Raw genomic sequence first — 16,238 nt, 5'->3', positions numbered from 1 at the left:
GTATGTAATCATTGCAATTCACATGAGCAAATTCATCCACCCAGCCATTCTCTATACTGCTTACCTGCAGGGAACATAGAGACTAAATTCATACAAACATTCACACCTATTGACAATTTAGTCTTCCATGAAGCTGACGTGCATGCTTTTGGAATGTGGGAGGAAACCGGAGTACCTGTAGGAGACCCATACAAGCACAGGGAGACCATGCAGACAAATTCCACACAGGAAAGCCGGAGATGAGATTCGAATCGGTCGTCAGTCATTTTTACTTGCATTTACACCATCAGTGAGAGGAAACTGAACCCACACTGACTGTACGGAAGTCAGGTGAAGAAACCGCTACACCACTGAAGACGCCACACTAGCAAATTGTCACATAAAAACTATTTCAGCATTTTTTCCAATAAGATTATTTTCAAATATGAAAAATTTACCATGACTACAGATTACATTTAGGAACACATATTGAATGTCAGTGTGGGTAAACATTGTGTTTTTAGCTGGTCATTCCAAAGGAGACCTCAATGTCCCAAATGGTTTTACGGATTGCCGTGGCAACAAAGTATAATCACTCAAGCAGCCGCACAGATAACCAATGAGTACCATGGGGGTTTATTGATTTAACCTATGATGCTTGTGTATATATCTGAGGGGGTATTGCCTGTTTGAGGTGTTTCTAAGAAGAAGGTAGGACTAATGTGTCGCTCATCAGTGGGAGCTATTTATCCATCCATTTATTTTCTACCGCTTATTCTTGTTTATCAATGAGTTGGTAGTAGCTTATCTGTAAGAACATGGGCTCTGGAGCTGGAGGGCCAAGGTATGAGTCTTTCTGCGGACAAATGTAAAAATGACAACCAGTTGTTGGAGAGAGACTTGTCTGTTGCCTGGCTACTGTCAAGGTTCCCTTGAGTAAGGCATTCCCGAATTCCTCTAGCTCAGGGGGTGCAGTACTGTTTACGTCCCCCTTTCACTCTCTCGTTGTATGGCTGGATAAAACCCATGAAGACTCCAGACAGGAAGGAATTTGCAGAGGTGTGGACTCGAGTCACATGACTTGGACTTGAGTCAGAGTCAAGTGAATTTGATGACTTCAGATTCGACTTGACAATATGGTAAAAGACTTGCAACTCGACTTGGACTTGAACAGCAATGACTCGTGAGTTCACGTGAACTTGAACCCACTGACTTGAAATTGACCAAAGCACTGAGAAACCAACACTTTGCAACTTTGTTTTTCCATAGCTATGTGTGCAAGTCACAGTTTGACTTCAAGTAAATATGATAAGTGACAACATAATGCTGAAGCTTTTAAGTATTCGGTCAAAGTGTTGCACACCATTATTATCCATCCATTTTCTGAGCCGCTTATCCTCACTAGGGTCGCAGGCATGCTGAAGCCTATCCCAGCTGTCATCGGGCAGGAGGCGGGGTACACCCTGAAGTGGTTGCCAGCCAATCGCAGGGCAAAATACAAACAGACAACCATTCGCACTCACAGTCACACCTACGGGCAATTTAGAGTCTCCAATTTATGCATGTTTTTGGGATGTGGGAGGAAACCGGAGTGCCCGGAGAAAACCCACGCAGGCACAGGGAGAACATGCAAACTCCACACAGTCGGGGCCGGGGATTGAACCCGGGTCCTCAGAACTGTGAGGCTGACGCTCTAACGAGTCACCCACCGTGCCGCCACACCATTATTACTTACATGTATTTAATTCTTATGACCTTTAGACAATTAATGCCCTGTTGGGCAGGGCAGGCTCTCAATAGAGGAATTGACCAAGAGGTCATTCTTTCACACATTACCTAAAGTTATGCTTTCATTAAAAAAAAACAACAACAAACAAAACAACATATATCAATAATTAGTGTGTCAGCTAAATAAGGTACACATTCCAAGAACCGCTGTTAACATGCACAGAAACGACAAAGACATTTAATATAACAATAAGAACGTCAATTATTGAAAAAAAACAAAAACACATTACATTGTGGGAATGTCGCAGCTTGACGTCACGTATGCTTGTTTTCATTAGCATTAGCAGATAGCGTTGTGAGCGATCACGCAAATAGTTACACGGCGGGGTTCCTGTTCATCATAGTCTGGTTTAGTCAGTGTAGTGTTCTCAAGAATCAGTCTTACACTGTATTTCTTTTTTATTCACTTTATTTACCAATCGATCAGCACACAGCTAGCATCTATGAGACATGAACTACATCCTTCTTCGCCTCTTTTTGACATATTTTTTACACAGTGCCCCATAGTGTTCTGACTGTGATACCACAGTTGGATAAAATTGTGCCTTTATAACAAGATGACAAACTTGTTCCTATTTTTTTTTTTTTCAATTTATGCCTTAGGGTTTTGATGCTCACAAGAAATACCAAGTTTAAACGGAAATCTATTCATATTTGTGTTTGAAATTTCCTCACGAGAAATGTTTGTAGATTTTTTTTAAATGCCGTTTCCTGCTATATGCACAATGTGAATTTAAGACAAATACTGTTGATTATCTAAAAGGGGAAACCAATTGGTCGTTTGTTAAGTGAAATGTCTAATTTTCTCGTCTATTCATAATTGCTCTTTAACCAAGCAAAAATATATTTTCTCAGTATAGCTGATTATTCTGATAGAATTGTCAGTAGAATAATCGATTACTAATTGCAGCACTACTGGATGTAAATTCTTATTTGTGACAGGTCTATTTAATGTCACTTCAGAAATAAACTGAGAAAAAGGAAGTCATAGCATAGCATTGTGATAGAATAATTGAAAACCTACTATCAATCAGTTTTGAAGGGGCAATAAATAGTCCCAAAAAAATGGCACGTCTATCATTTGAAAACACAGTAGTCAGCAAAATGTGTACAAAAAAATGTTTACGACGAAGACAGGCATATCCGTGTAAAATCAGATGAAGATGAAGCATGTTATCGAGGGCAATCCTGTATCCTGTTCAAAAGGAGCATTGAGTCCGTGCCGCTCCTGTAACGTAAAAAACCAACAACGCCATGGACCGCGTAGCGATCGTGGTGGCAGTTGAAGTGCTTGTGCTTTTGTGTTCGCTCCGTGAACGGGACAGGAAGATAACAAGATAGTAGTTTGCAGATCATGGAGGAACTTGTTTACGTTAGCATTTAGCAGCTAGCTCCGTTGCATGAGTAATCACGCAAACAGTTTCACAAAGGGCTGCTCTCGCTGTCTGAGCGAACTATTCCAGGCAGTTGGGTTTGTACAGTGTGGCATTCTCAAGAATTGGTCTTGTATTTCTTTCTTTATTCGTTTTATTTGCAGATCACCGCATTGTTTTAATTCCACATTACATCAATTTCTTCTTCATCTCTTCTTCCTCTTGATTTTTGGGAGACCAGGCATGTTGAAGTTCACTTCTGCCACCTAAGAGTTAAGTGATGAACACCTCCAACAGAGCCAACCCCTAAGAAATACATTAAAATAACAAATACTGAAACCATAATTAATGATTATGTTGCACAATTAAACAGTGTGCAGAATTATTTTTCCTATTACATAATATCCTGCAACAACTGTCCGACGGTAATGTTCTTGACATAATTTACAAAATATGGAAATTCAGATAAATTGTTCTGGAAGTAAATTTCTATAGGTTGGCAGCTCGGCAATCGTAGCCTTGAATGCAATTTTACTAATAATTGGCATAATCATTTCTGGTGTTATTTTGGCGTTCATTTTCCTTTTTTTGGTTTTGGTCAACAATTTTAATTTTGGTGCATCGCTAATTTTGAGATCATTATACTTTGAAATACCTGCAGGTAAAAGTAATGTATTTCTATAATTAGATTTGTTAAACAAACCATCTGCTTTATAATGTAAATATTTTTTTTCTGGTCCGGTTTTATACATATATAAATGTTAATACAATAAATATCATGTCATATCGAATATCGACATTAGCGGGAAAAAAAATGTGATATCAAATTTAGGCCGGCTTGCCCAGCACTCGAGCCACACCGCCCCATGTACAGTATCAAGATGGAGGTCAGTCATCTATTTAGTATCTTAGTTGCAGATGTTTTTAAATGTTAATTGAGGCAGCAACTTGATAAAAACAAGTTACAAGTAGTTAAAACATCTCCACTGCAGACCAGCTCGGATTTCGAGCCACCATGTTTTCAAGTGCGTAAACGGAGATTCTCCCAGCAAGCTGAGCCACCTCAGCGTCGTTGCAAATAGTTGTTACGAATACTGTGTTATGTCAGTTACTGTTAATTATCCCCTCATTTATTGTTAATAAAGCTTATGTGTGTTTATCCCCCCTCTTCATCTTGTTGTTGTGTGTTAACTCATGTTTGATTATTTTGCACGATGAGTGAGTCTCGCATTGCCTGCCTCGTTGTCACTAACTTAAGCAGGTGAGTGGCTAAAGTCAATGGCTCATTGAAGTGGAGTGTTTCTTCAATAAAGCCACAGTACTTCTTACTGTAATATGATTCACGACTGGAGGATAGGTTAATCCTCAACTGAATTTAAAATGACTGAATAATATTGGCGACACGGTTGAAGACTGGTTAGAGCGTCAGCCTCACAGTTCTGAGGACCCGGGTTCAATCCCCGGTCCCACCTGTGTGGGGTTTGCATGTTCTCCCCGTGCCTGCGTGGGTTTTCTCCGGACACTCCGGTTTCCTCCCACATCCCAAAAACATGTGTGGTAGGTTAATTGACAACTAAATTGCCCGTAGTTGTGAATGTGAGTGCGAATGGTTGTTTGTTTGTATGTGCCCTGCGATTGGCTGGCAACCAGTTCAGGGTGTACCCTGCCTCCTGCCTGATGACAGCTGGGATAGGCTCCAGCACGCCCGCGACCCTAGTGAGGAGAAGCGGCTCAGAAAATGGATGGATGGATGAATAATATTGGATATAACATTGCAACTACCGATTGTTTTAAAAGCAAAGCAAATGTATTTATTTAGCACATTTCCAACACAAGTTAATGTGTCAATGTGCTTTACATCATTAAAAGCATTTAAAAAAATAAAGACAAAGAAAATAAAAGACAGCTTTAAATATTCAAAAACAAAGAGAAAAATATAAAATATATTGCATTGTAACAAATGTATACCATTTTCAGAATATATATCCACAAATATACCTTATTTGATTGTGTAGGAATTTTTCAACCTTTCTTGTACCTATGTATAATGCGCACCTTTTTAAATATTTTTTGGGGGTAAAAAAAAACACAGATTATACACGAAAAATTACAGTAGTAGATAATCTAGGACCCCATACATAAACCTTGTGATGGGCTCCCGCCACAGAAATAATTTTGTCTAGGGGAGTGAGGGGGCAAGAGTCCCGATCGAAAATGGGTGTTGGGAGGACGATTTGTGCAAATGTTTTCCAATTGACTATTTGTCGACGGGGTGGGGGGCGGGTTGATAAAGAACTGTCACGATCAAAATATATTTCTTGACAGGGGATGGGAGGAGTTTCTAAATAGGGGGTCAGGGGCATTGCCCAATACTCAGGGGCCCCCTATGCGCAGCCATGGGAAAATCTTCCCATTTGTCCCCCCTCTTTGGCACCCATTGCAGGAGTGTTAACTGCTAGTCCACCTCATTTCGGGACCATCATTTATTCAAATTATAATTAATGGCTGAATTACATTGTACACCTCCCTCCCTTCATAAAATATACATATAGTTTGATTGATGCCTTTGCCTTTGCCGACAGCAGCTCATGGTCCTCTCTGATTCATCTAATGGCCAAAGCGAATACAGTACATAGCTTTTGTATTATGACGTCCTCAGTTTTTATCTTACTCTGTGGTGCAGGTAAACGCGAGCTCATAATATTTTTTTTTCCCAAATGCCAGGTGCGCCCTGGCACATTGCCATTTCCATCGCAATCCCTTCACTGCCTTGCTCAAGCGAGAGCAGATGCGGTCCAAGAGCCTGACTTTCTCCTATAATTTATTCATGTCCCCACTTTGCACGCCAGGAGAAAAAAATATGTATTTTTCAAAGCTGGGTTACTCATCTAAACTGGCTGCATTTGACAGTTATTTGGTGGAACTCACACATACCATCCTCCGTTTGAGGCAACAAATGACAATGTCACACTAACGGCGTCACGTGTTCACCTGGCAGGGCCAAGACAGAGATCTCAAAGCCAGCTTCCTCCCTTCCATCAGTCTGACCTTCCTTTCGACCTTTCAGTGCAATATTCACAACCAGTGGCAATTTTAGGATTGGAAGCAGAAACTACCTTGCACTTAATACATACATAATCAACATTTATTTTGAATTTATTCAACAAATTATTTCAACATTTACACTCTGCTGTCTATTTTTGTTGCACATCACACAGAGAAGCAGACCACACACATGCAAGAGTGCAAAGAGAGAGTCTGTCAGAGTGATGGGCCAGGCAAATGCTGACAGCACCTTAAACTTGGTTTCGTGGGGGTTCAGTGCCGTGCTCAAGGGTACATCGACAATTGCCTCAAGATGAACATTTGTTTTGTCTTGTTACAGTCCCTGCTTACCATAACTTTATTATAAGTGTCGATTGTGCATAAAGAGAGGTATGCAACCTGTCAATCCCAGGTCTCAGGTCATAACCCCAACCTGTTACTGGTCTCACCCAGTTAGATTCAACCACATTCCACTCATTCCTGTTTTCTAGACAAGGAGACCTCATGCAACTGAAAGTGGAGGCCCGTTTTCCCAAATTCACAAGAGCTCATCACTGTTTTCTTTAAACCAGGCATGGAGAATAAAGTGAGAAACCAATTTCAAGGGCTACACTGTTTGGTATTGCAAACGAACACAAATTGAAAGCTGACAGTACATCCTCTACAATGATTTCAACTTCTCTTCAAAACTAGTTTTGACTAAATTAAAATTCTACTTTACGAGGCTGAGACTGAACTGCATTTGACCTGTTCCGTGTCAGTGCTCCATCAGCCGTAATGGTCAAATCATGTTCTAGAAACTTTTAAGGAATTATTGTTCAATGTCAAAGCAAGGCCTCTATTCATTTTGAATGAACCAGCAACAGGACCCACAAAAATAGCATTGATAGACAATGTCAGGTTCCTTAGTTAATAGATAACATCCTTGTTGTCTACCCACATATTTTATCCATCCATCCATTTTCTGAGCCGCTTATCCTCACAAGGGTCACGGGGGCGCTGGAGCCCATCCCAGCTATCTTCGGGCAGGAGGCGGGGTACACCCTGAACTGGTTGCCAGCCAATCGCAGGACACACATAAACAAACAACCATTCGCACTCACATTCACACCTACGGGCAATTTAGAGTTGTCAATTAACCTACCATGCAGGTTTTTGGGATGTGGGAGGAAACCGGAGTGCCCGGAGAAAACCCACGCAGGCACGGGGAGAACATGCAAACTCCAGACAGACGGGGCCGGGGATTATACCCCAGTCCTCAGAACTGTGAGGTAGACGCTCTCACCAGTCGACCACGGTGCCACCCAATATACAATATTTTAACATTAAAAATATAATCCCAGTTGAAGACGATTCACATAGCTATCCATCCATTTTCCGAACCGCTTATACTCACCAGGGCTCGCGCGGGCCTGCTGGCGCCTATCTCAGCTGACTTTGACCGAGAGGCGGGGTACATCCTGAACTGGACGCCAGCCAATCGCAGGCCAAATACAGACAATCAATTATTCACGCTTACATTCACAACTATGGGCAATTTAGAGTCTTCAATTAACCTACCATGCATGTCTATGGATTGTGGGAGGAAACCGGAGTACCCGGAGAAAACCCATGCAGGCCCGGGGAGATCATGCACAACTCCACACAGGCGAGGCCGGATTTGAACCTTGGTCCTCAGAACTGTGAGGCAGATGTGCTAACCAGTTGTACACCGTTCCTCCAGTGTTAGCGGTTATAGAAATTCTATAAGAGGATTTTGATAATTACCAATTCTCAATTTTGAACAGCTGTGGCACAAAGTAAATTAAGGCACAGCAATATCAATACAAGATGGCCTTGTTAGCTGGACCAAGTGATTTATGTTCTAATTTCCATCATTATTTGAGTGAGTAGGGTTATTCCACAACTGTTAACCAATTTCCACAAAACTGTGACGGGGCCCATTTAATTCGAACCTGGATCCGGACAAAGTTTTTTTTCCCACCCCACATACCTGTATATGACATTACAAGAGGGCATTTTTCTTCTGGGAGTCAATTGTTGTGTAGTGGTTCACATGCAGTATGATGCATCTGATCTAACCCCCCTCTTGCAGCAGTAAACCATCTGGAATTGGCACCAGCCCACCAGCGACTGTGAGCAAGATTGATGGCAAGAGGTGTACTATAAACTGCTGAATCAAATTTGGATTATTTAGCCTTAGTAGGAATTTGTGTTCTACTGGATGTTCTCAGCTGGTTTTGTGTTTCATTATTAAGCAGCAGCACCCAGCTGGGCATGGTCCAGATGTCCTCACTATAGAAAAAACCTCATGGCATGACTAGTACACAGAGACTCGGGGTGTGAACCCATAGAGAAAACATTGGAATTTACACTTAGGAGTACAAAAATCACATTATACAAAATGAATAGGGAAGTGGTCTGCATTCCTGAGGTACATTTTGTCTGGAACTGATCAGACCTCTCAAAGTTTAGGATAGACTTTACAACTGTGAAAAATCACATTTATACTCTTATTCTTCTACTGCTTTTCTTCACCAAAGCCCAGCCTCATTGCTTGCATGAGTCTAGTGAATGCTAAACATTCACAATGGCATTTGCAGTTATTGTGGTATTTGTGTGGATGATTAAAGGGCTGACTTGCAACTTGGAGATTTAACTCTTTCCTTTAGGGATGTGTAAAAAAGGCATTGTTTTTTCCCTCCATAAAACAGCTGAAATTCAAAAAGGACACATGAGAACTGCTACATGACATAGGGTGAATTCTTTATTAGTATGTGTCAAACTTTGCAGCTTCCGGATGGAGTTTGTGAGGTTTGTGAGATGGAATTGTGAGGTTGCAGGAGATCATGTATAGTATGTACAAGGGCGCACAGGCACACATATTTACATGGCATGCTTGGCTCTGACACATCTGACAGGAACTCGTAGAGCTGTCCCAGACTCCGCCCTGAGTGGTCAAGTGATTGGCCTACATAGAGGCAGGGCAGCCCACTGGCAGATTTGAATGGGGAAGCAGGGTGGGAGGAGGAGGGAAGCACTTTGTGCTTGCTCTCTCTCTCTCTCTCTCTCTCTCTCTCGCTCTCTCTCTCGCTCTCCCTCTCTCTCTCTCTCTCTCTCTCTCTCTCTCTCTCTCTGTCTCTCTCTCCAGTGTCAGGATGCACTAGCTTCTACAGGCAGGCTAGGAAGCATGTCATGAGAGGTGATGACACAGTCACGGAGCCGTGGCCACATCCTCACCGACTCTTGTTTTGGCTACTGGCGACTGCTTTTTGCCCGTCTCCTCTCGCTGTGTCCACCGGAGGAGAGAGAGAGACAAAGATAGCCTAACTTAAGCTCTCTTGTTCTCTTTTTTTTCAGTTTGCTTGTGGATGATGGAATGTTAACCATGTGGAAGGTAAGAGGAGGGAAGGGAGGAGGGTCTGTTGTTTACTTCATTTGCTTCTTCTTTTGCTGTCTTGCTAGGAGTTTGCTCTTCTCTTAGTTTACTCCAAACTGTAAGTCTCTGGGGGAATCCTGACTATATAGACACAAATATTGCAACACCTGCAACCACCGACAGGAAGGAGAAAGCAGACGAAAATATAGTGTCGCTCCGACCTCTGTAGCTCTAACAGCTTTCAGTCTTTTGGTAATAATTTCCATTGTGTCTGGGGGGGAAGTTTTCTCCTTTCATCCAGAAGAGTATTTGTCGGGTCAGAGGTCACAGATGTTGGCTCACAGTCTCTGTGCAAGTTCATCCCAAAGGTGTTCGACGAGGGTGAGGTCAGCTCTCAAGTTCTCGCACACTACATTCGTCAAAGTAAGCCTTTATGAACCAGTCATGCTGGAACAGAAAAGGAGGGCCTTCCACAAACTGTTGCCACGAAGTTGGAAGTACGCAGCCGTCCAAAATGTCATGGTTTTAATCAAGAAGAATTCAGATTTAAGGGGGCTATGATAACTCTAGCTCAACCCCCTGGGTGATTAATTAATTAATAATAGATATTTCATTTGTCCATGAAGTTCTGAATTTTGGCTCAGGGACAATGGGAATGAAGGGTAGGAGCAGTGTGTTCCAGCAGTACTGGAATGATAATGACAGTACTGCTCGTACACAACAGTAATGTACAGTGCAGTCATGATAATGACAGAGCTGCGGATCTTGGGGTCCAACCAATGAACACTGACGGGCCATCTGTGTCCAGGACTAAGAGGCACACATGCAGTAGTTAATCTCACAACAGCCGCAGCAGTAAATAGAACTTTTTAAAATATTAAGTTAGATGCGTGCATCATTTCAGAGTGAGCTAGGGGAACAGTTGTCGGGACGCTTAGTCGTGTGTGACCCTTTTTAACTGATCAACTGTGTTTTTCTTGGTGCTTGAATGCATCACCTAATGAAACAGACAGTGCCTTGATGGGTGCTTAAAGGAAGTCTGAGGATGCCGATTTAATACCTTTTATCTTTCCTTACATGTTTCATCTTTGTCTGTGGATATAACAAACATGACATAAGGTGGAGAAGAGTATTGCAAGCAAATACTGCATGTTTGCACGTCTTTCGTGTGTACTGAGGCATGTGTGAGAAGGGTGGGCTGATCCACCCCTGGGCTCAACCTGCTCAGGTCATGGGGCAACGAGGAAATCAGTGATGGGATATGGACCATGATGCGAAATGTAACGTGACTTATAGAGGGAGGGCTTTAGTGTTTTGTGCAACATTTGTCTGTGACCAATATAGCGCCAGTGTTGTTGTTGCAGTTTCCTGTTTCCCATGCATGACATGTTACGGTGCCATTGTCAAGCACGCCAGTTCTGGGGGAAAAGCATCCCAGCTGTCAGACACCCTGAAGCTGGCGTGTAAAACATGAAAGATAACTCTAGCTAAGATAGTATTGTGATGCCTCTTCCTGCACAAAATATTTCCTTGTGCTGCCATCAATAGTAAGAGTGTATTCTTCAGTCAGAAGATAAAAATGTTGGAACCATAAAAAATTGTGACCCTGACCATGATCACTTTTAGCAGCTTGCACAGTCGTGGTGATCATAAGGGATTGTTCAAGAATTTATTTAAAAGGGCTCATAGTCTTGCAAAAATGTGCTTGCTACAAATCAGTAAATGTGTGTGTCATTGTGACGTTTGATAACTTATAGGCAGGGTTGGGGAGTAACTACATGTACTAGTAAAGTACATGTATTAAGTTAAATTACAGTTGCCTTTGAAAATTTCCATGATTACAATTATAGTTTGGAAAACTTGCTACAAAAGCTCTGATTTTTTGTTTTTTCATATCACTTCGATGATTGACTCACTCTGGTCATGTGCCATTCTGCAGTTGTCTCAAAAATGACATAATTTTCCAACTATGCCACCTCGTGTTGCAAGAGTTTGAAAATGTTATACTGTTAGTTACACTATTGAACGCATAAAAGAATATTGACTTTTGAAGAGAATCTTTATGATTTTGGACTTTTTTTTAAGGAACATTCAGTTATGGTTTGTCATAAAACAATATTGTCTAAATTGTTTACATTTGTCAGTAGATCCACTTGATATGGTATGGTGGTTTTCCACATGGCGTACACATATAAAGCAATAAACACATTGTTATTACCGGTATGTATTTACATTTCATTATGTTTTGTTATCTGTTTATTATTTTTATAAAGAACAAATATGTGGGTAATTCCAAATAATTATCTATGGTTTTAAACATCCAAGGCGCCTGTTGATGCATTCATTCAAAATGTAGAAAAGTATTCCAAATGTAATCAAACATTATATTTTCAACAGGGTTAGTCTCAGGTTACAAAGAATGTTCAACAGATGATACTTCGTATCATCAACCTGTTGAACTGTTTCCTCCAATTTGAACCAAAAACTGAAGTATCCCTCTGTCCTAAATAAATGCTTGATACTAAGCTAGGACTGCAAGCAAGCTAACTGAACAAGTTAATTTGAACTTGATGCCTCCCAAAAGATTTGACTCACCTGACCAATCTTCTAAAGTCTGATAGTGATGAACGAAATCATTGCTCATTCCAAAAGACAACAATGATTGATTGACACATTATTTTCACTCAACACTCAGCATTGTTATCTTTGTAAAAGCAAAATTCAAGATACAACTCTAGTATTCTAGTCTTATGGTTTGTGAAGATATTTAAGTTAAAGTGGCTGGGAAGTGTATGTCACCCCCAATCAACCTTTTTGTGGTTCAGGTCCATTTATGTAGATAACTCCAAGACAATAAACCTGCATCAGCATCTCTTTCTGTCTCTCATCAACATCCTCAACACCAAACTTGTATTTTTCATTCCCCTCCCTTATTTCCTCTTAATGTCAAATCTAATTTGGATCATTTTAACATGCACACACACAAACACACACGTCACCCTCTATCATATTGTGGAATCGTATACAGTACTGGCAAATCCTGTGGCTGACCACCTCACAATATGAAAGGCTGTGATTGGTCACAGTCCAGCGTGGGTGGAAGCGGATTATGGATCCACATGGTGTCTGGAATTACACAAAGACGACGTGCGTGCGTGTGTGTGTGTGTGTTTGCGTGCGTGCGTGTGTGTGTGTGTATTGAATAATCAGACACTGCCTTGCAGTATTTTATAGAGAGGAAGAGGAAGTGGAGAAGGAAGGAGAAAGGGAAGTAGGTTAAGCTATTTGACATCACTTAGCGATTAACCCTGGCACTTTGGCCCAGATTAGGCAGCACGACTGCTCTGCAAAATGTATCACCTTTCCTACATTTCTGCGCATGGAAGTGCGCAGCAAAATAGGAGGACTGGCATCTGTAATGTGCCTGTTACTTTTTCCTGAAAAAGACCTAATATTGTTTATCATGAACAATCTCTTTTCTGACTGCGTTACTGTATGTCTCATTCATAAATCCCACAAGTGGTTGAGTGGTGAGATCCTGAGAAGGTCAAGGTTTGGGTCAATTTGCCAAACAATGAGTCAGGGCCAGCTATCAGCTGGGGCAAGAGGGGGAACGGCCCCCCAAAGCAACCGCCGTGCCCCGTCTGTTTCCTCAGCTTTGTACTGTGTGCCGCCTATCTGTGATCTTGCCGTGTGGCGGTCGTCAAGCTAGCATCAATCCACCACCAGTGGTGCAATTTTGAGTTTTATAATAAGAGCGAAAATTTGAAGTACTGTGTTGCCTGCTTGAATGTTGCCGGCTTAACATTGTTTTGAAAGATTTGCTTTGTAAAATGTACTTATTGATCCTAAGATATGTGCGCTTGCATATTTGTACTTTTTTGTCCTTCTCGCTGAGAAAACCACACCCACACAATTAAAAATATACACGAAGAGAGAGGAATTGTATTCAAGGGGAAAAAAATGAGCGAAGTAATGTAGAAAAAGTCACACTAATTTTTAATTTGCAAGCAATTTCATGAGTGCCCTATAAAGGCTTAATGTATTATATTTAGGTACCTTAAGCATTTTTTTGGTCACGTGTTCTTTTGGATATTATTTTTACTCACACGGTTCGGTTTATGTGATTTGTGTGTGGGTGGTAACTTCACAGTTGCTGGAGGAGTGAAGCTTTTGATGCAGTTTGTGGAAGATAGTGTGTGTACAGGATTATACATTTGTTGGGCTCTGTGCTTTAATGACAAGTAGCGATGCACAAGTACACGTCTATAAGTGCCCCATTAACAATAGCCATTACCTGGTGTACACGAGTGTGTTATGAGCATGACGGCATGATGCCGTCTTAACATTTCTGCCTCTGCCCTCAAGTATGCATGCCTCGAACAGGCCCTGCACTGAGTCCTGTTTTCTTGCATGAGACATTTAAACTGCAAACCAATGGAATAGCTGAACATGAACACTCAGTTTCATCTTCTATCCATCCATCCATCCATTATCTGAGCCGCTTCTCCCCACTAGGGTCGCGGGCTCGCTGGAGCCGATCCCAGCTATCATCGGGCAGGAGGCGGGGTACACCCTGAACTGGTTACCAACCAATCGCAGAGCACATACAAACAAACAACCATTCGCACTCACATTCACACCTACGGGCAATTTAGAGTCTTCAATTAACCTACCATGCATGTTTTTGGGATGTGGGAGGAAACCGGAGTGCCTAGAGAAAACCCACGCAGGCACGGGGAGAACATGCTAACTCCACACAGGCGGGGCCGGGGATTGAACCCCGGTCCTCAGAACTGTGAGGCAGAAGCTCTAACCAGTCGTTCACCGTGCCGCCATCTTCTATCCACTCAGGAAAAAAAAAAAAAATGTTGTCATGTTATGTAATATGTTCTCACATCCTAGGAATATAACCTTTTGTATGTACAGTGAAGGCCAGCATATTTGCAGTTTGGCATTCGCAAATTCACATATTTTTGGGTGCAACCTATCGTCTGTCATTTGCCCAAAGTTTTTTTTTAAATAAAATAAAAGCATTGCTTTTCCAAAATCTTGTGGCATCCTGGTGCCAAAGAACCATGTTGCAGAAGTGAGTTAAAGAGCCTACTTAGACCAAGCTTGTTAAGCTCATTTTTGTCGGAGGCCACACTGTAGGTACTTTTTTTTCCCTCAAAGGGCCGTTATGACTGAAATTATAAAGATGTATAATTGCCTCTTCTTAATATTACATAGACAAAAAAAGTGATTTCTTGATTGATTTGAAATCAGAAGTAAAAAAATAAATAAATACTTTGTTCAACTATATCCATTTATTTTTTAAAAAGGGGGTGGCTTGCAATATCACAACGTTTTAAAATTAAAGACAATAGAGCCACTGAGAAACAGAGAGGACTGGCTCCTTTTTTGTCATTTTGCAGGACAATGATTTAAAGTTTGATGGCTGCTACCCACTGGTTGCCAATAAAAGTTTAGTGCAGCAGTGGTCTAAGTCCTGATATCCATCAAATCTATCAATATTTCATAAAAGTTGATAGATAACATTTACTTAAAGGTCCCCTTCCATCTTTATTTTCCATTTAATTTTTATAATGTTTGATTTCCTTTTATTGGGTCTGTATGATAAGTTTGGTTGGAAATACCCCAAATGTCCTTTTTGAAGCTATTCTAGTTGGTCTTTTTCACCTGGCATTTGAGACAGTCAGATTGTGTGTGACACGCAAATGAGCTTTGCTCTGATTGGATCATTCATCTTCCCCAATTTAAATTTGGAAAACAGCTTGGCTCTGACTCGTCCATTTCATGTCAAGGGAGGCTTAGGGGGGCCAAGCATTCAGAGTAACATTGGGTCCTTCGATGCTACAGACTTGTCGTGTCCCTCACAGGAGTTTGATTGCAGGATTATTTATATACACTGAACTCGCATTCGCTTCATTTGCACCACAATGATATGCTCCTCCCACCTCGGACCTCTTGAGTGGTGCACGCTGAAGACGGTGTCCTGTGAGCAGCCACAGTCAGTGCGACAAGTCACCCTGGGTGATTCCTTCTATTTTTTTTTCCAGTTCGACTGCCCATTCCAGCTCCTCCGCCCCACAACCTTTGCGGCCGACGATAAGTGGCCATGCCGGCCAGTGGGACGCCTGTCCCTCGTGACTATCATTGTGAAGCACATTTCACCAAGCGTTGCATTGTTGGCCCACTAAAAGAGAACATGAAAATAAAAAGAGCGGGGGATATGTTGAGGTAAGGTACAATATGTCATCTGCTCCCATTCATTCAAACTGAACCTGCCGCAAAGCTTGGGGCAGCCAAGTGTTTATGTGACATCGAGTCCTTCGATTTCTTGCTATCATTGCGAAGCGCAACTCACCGAGGGTTGGATTGTTGGCCCACTAATAGGGAACGTGATCTGAAAGGGGATTTGGATGAAAATTAAAAGGGGATATTTTGAGGTTATGCTTGAAATCCGCTCCCATTCATTGGAATTGAACCTGCCGCGATAATCATCACTGAAGAAAATGAATACATTATAAAATTATGAATACAGTTAAGTATTGCTGTAAAAGACAACATATGACTTCGTTCTATACTGCATTTTTGTGGCTTGGCAGCGACTGAGACCCGCTCGCATAAAACCCATAAATGCCGTGAAGCTGTTCAGCCGAGTTGAGTGG

The 16,238-nt window shown here is 41.6% G+C and overlaps 1 protein-coding gene across 4 annotated transcripts in view; it reads left to right on the top strand.

The window, feature by feature from the left end:
• Positions 1–16,238, top strand: part of LOC133410299 (E3 ubiquitin-protein ligase Midline-1-like) — a 42,504-nt gene that overhangs the window by 3,107 nt on the left and 23,159 nt on the right. For 2 of the 4 annotated variants that reach the window (XM_061691288.1, XM_061691263.1), the window contains exon 1: positions 9,355–9,582. The exons of 1 other annotated variant lie outside the window; for it this stretch is intronic. The gene's annotated coding sequence lies outside the window, so the exon portion shown is untranslated. Of the gene's footprint in view, positions 1–9,354; positions 9,583–16,238 lie in introns of those variants that run through there. One more of the 4 variants, XM_061691270.1, reaches the window with a different exon arrangement.

The sequence above is a fragment of the Phycodurus eques genome, chromosome 1 (genome assembly GCF_024500275.1).
Source record: "Phycodurus eques isolate BA_2022a chromosome 1, UOR_Pequ_1.1, whole genome shotgun sequence".
NCBI lineage: Eukaryota > Metazoa > Chordata > Actinopteri > Syngnathiformes > Syngnathidae > Phycodurus > Phycodurus eques.
This window is presented reverse-complemented; position numbering and strand designations above follow the sequence as displayed.